Source organism: Callithrix jacchus, chromosome 6 (genome assembly GCF_049354715.1).
Source record: "Callithrix jacchus isolate 240 chromosome 6, calJac240_pri, whole genome shotgun sequence".
NCBI classification, from domain to species: domain Eukaryota; kingdom Metazoa; phylum Chordata; class Mammalia; order Primates; family Cebidae; genus Callithrix; species Callithrix jacchus.
Genome location: NC_133507.1, coordinates 111631713 through 111635292, shown reverse-complemented (window position 1 = coordinate 111635292; position 3580 = coordinate 111631713).

The window sequence follows — 3580 nt, the reverse complement described above, 5'->3', positions numbered from 1 at the left end:
CTGTTAAGAGCTCCGTGTGGCCAAAGATTCTTGTATGCTTTGGGCATAAGAGGTGAGAATGAGTCCCCATCCTCAAGGAGTTTTCTAGGGAAGCATTGGGTAGCACTGTCAGGCCATCCAGGAGAAACTGATAAAAGCACAAGACCAGACAGCCTGCCATGAGGGCTGAGTTGTGCAGTGCCAAGTTCCTGTAGCATTTGCAGTAGCAGGTTGGGGCGGCATGGAGTGGGCAGCATCACCATCATCAGCAACACCACTAGCGAAACTCTCTGTTAGGCTGTGATGTATGCCCATGCTGGGCTGGCTGGGCGGGGGAATGCCTCTCTGCCCTGGGTGTGCGCATGTGGTTTCTGGCCTTTACAGAGAACAATCAGTAATGATGCCAGAGGAGATGCAAGCCAGGAGGAGCTCTGAGTTAAAGAGAGGCTGGAGGCTTACCAGGCAGGGGAGCAGAGAGTTGTGATGGTGGATGAGGCTCTGGGGCCTCATGGTCCTAGTGTGCGCTATGGGCAGGCCTCAATATCCTCGCTGGCAGATGGAAACTGCCACCTTCTTCTTCTGGGTTACTGTGAGAATGCAATGAGAGTGTACTGGGACCTGGCTCAGGGCAGTTGCTCAATAAGGCTGGTTGGCATGAGCGAAGGTCTCATTGTATATGCTCAAAAAGGAAGATGGGGAAGCCTGACAACTTCCTACAAGAGGAGCATCTTGGATAATCACTTGGGGTGGAGTAGCCAGGAATACCATGACAAGAGAGATGCACAGTGAGTTTAAGCATGAAGCTCAACCCCTGTGAGGCCACAGAGGAAGAGGAGAAAGTTCTGCCCCTACACCATGGTGACCTCCAGACCCACGCTGTGTGCTCTGCTCCTCTGGGTTCCATTTCACAGGTGCTGTACGTCCATGTATTTCAGGGAACTTGCAGATCCTGGACCCCAGTTGCTGCTGATAAAACCAAAAGGAAGAAAAACCTTTAGTTGGCCTTTTCTTGACAGGCCACAGCCCTCTCAGCACCTGAGGCTGATGCACTGATGATCCGGCAGACTTGTCTGTGAAGAAGGTCTGGGCAGGAGAACCAAGGCTTTGCCTTTAGTGGCTGTCCTGTCTGTCTGGTGAAGCAGGATACAGCCATGTGAAGATAATGATGGTGTATAATTAGGTGTACATAATTATCGTGTTCTAGCATGCTCTTGTAACACATCATGTATGATGGTGTGTAATTAGGTGTTGCTATGTGGTAGTAAAAGAGGGCTTCTTAGAAGGACACCTGAGCCTCATCTCGTTGAACAGGGGGAGTTTGAATGGAGAGAATGGAGAGGAGAGGAATTCCAGGGGAGTGACAGGAAAATGCACTGGACTTGGAATCAGGAGATTTGGTTTTGGCTCAGTCACTCATTGGCTATATTCTTTGCTCAAATCACTTCATTTCTTTGAACCTTAGTTTCTTTATCTGTCTGATGGCTATGATAATACACAGGGTTGTATCACAGGGTTATCATCAGGATTAAATGAGACTGCATTGATCCATAAAGCACCCCAGCCAATACCTGGGACACAGAAAGCACCCAGAAAATGCTGACGCTTTGGGAAAGAATGGGTATGGGACTAGCAGGCCTGAACTCAGGGCCCATGGGCAGGGACCATGAATGGGCTACTGAAACTATCTTTAAATCTTTGTATATTAGTCTGTTTTGCATTTTTATAATGTAATACCCAAGGCTGGGTAATTCATAAGAAAAGAGGTTTATTTGGCTCACGATTTTGCAGGCCTCACCAGAAGCCAAGCATGCTACTGGCGCCTGCTCAGCTTCTGATTAGGTTCATGGAACTTTTACTTATAGCAGAAAGCAGGGGGAGCCAGTATGTCACATGATGAAAGAAAGAGCAAGGGAAAAGGAAGGAGGTGCCAGGCTCCTTTAAACAAGTAGCTCTTACATAACTAACAGAGTGAGAACTCACTCATCACTGTGAGGAGGGCACCAAGCCATTCATGAGAGATCCGCTCCTATGATCCATCCCTGCCAGGCCCCACCTCCAACACTGGAGGTCACATTTCAGTGGGAGAGCTGGAGGAGATACATCCAAACTGTATCAGTTTGTGTATTTGTTCTTTTCACTTTTTCTGGAGTGAGTGTTTCGTGGATTTACCAGAATCCCCCCAAAATAAGGAGCCATTCACACAGAGCTTCAGACATCTGTCTCTGATGATCTCTGAGACCAGATCCAGAAAGTGATCTTTCCAGTTAGTTTATTTCACTAAGAATATTGTCACATGGCATTCTGAACATCTTCCCTTTGCTCCCCAGATGCATTCTCCACTGAGCTCCACCCTACTCTGAGTCCTAGGAAGCAGACATGCATGCACTATGTCACCCAGCCCCTCTTGCTTCTCTACCCTGACACCAAAGTCAGATAAAGACATCAGATGAGATGAAAGTTACAGACCAATATACACTATTAATATAGATTAAAAAGCATCAGTAAAAATAGCAAAGTGAACCTAACAGCATATTAAAAGGATTATACTCCATGCATAGGTGGGATTTATCCCAGGAATGCAAGGGTGGTTCAACATAAGAAAACAATCTGTGTAATACAGCATATGGATAGAAGAAAGGAAAAAAATGCAAGATAATCTCAGTTGATACAGAAAAGTAATCTGAGAAAAATCCAATATCCTTTCACTATAAAAACACTCAGAAAACTGGGAAGAGAACTTGTTAATATTTTAAATGACATGTATTGAAAACTCACAGATAACATCATACACAATGGTGAAAGACTAAACACTTTCTCCATAAGAGCAGAAACAAGACAAGGATGCCCACTTTTACCACTGCTATTCGGCATTGTACTAGAAGTTCTAGCCAGATAATTAGGCAAGAAAAAGAAACAAAAGACATGCAAGTTGGGAATGAAGAAGTAAAACTCTTTTTAATTACAGATAACATGGTTATATACGTAGAAAATACCTAAGTATTTAGGCACAAGCTCAACCCAAAAGGATCAGTTGTTTCCATCCACCAGCAATAAACAATGCAAAACGGAATTGAGAAAACAATTTCATAAAAAATAGCATCTAAAAGAATAAAATAGAAATAAATTCAACCAAAGAAGTGAAAGACTTGTACACTAAAAATTGTAAAACATTCCTTAAATAAAGGAGATCTAAATAAATGGAAAGACATTCCATGTTCAGAAAGACAATATTGTTAAAATGTCAGTACTCTTAAAAGAAATCTACAAATTCAATGCAAGCTCTATCAAAATGTAAAGACTTTGTTGTTACAGAAATGAAAAAAGCCACTCCTCAAATTCATATATAATTGCATGGGACCCTGCATAGCCAAAACAAACTTGAAAAAAAAGAGCAAAGTTACAGATTTCAAAATTTATTACAAAACTACAGTAACCAAAACAATGTGGTACTTGCATAAAAATAGGCATAATAGTCTAGATGTGGTGGCTCACGCCTGTAATCCCAGCACTTTGGAAGACTAAGGCAGGTGGACCACCTGAGGTTAGGAGTTTGAGACCAACCTGTCCAACATGGCGAAATCCCATCTCTATTAAAAGAATG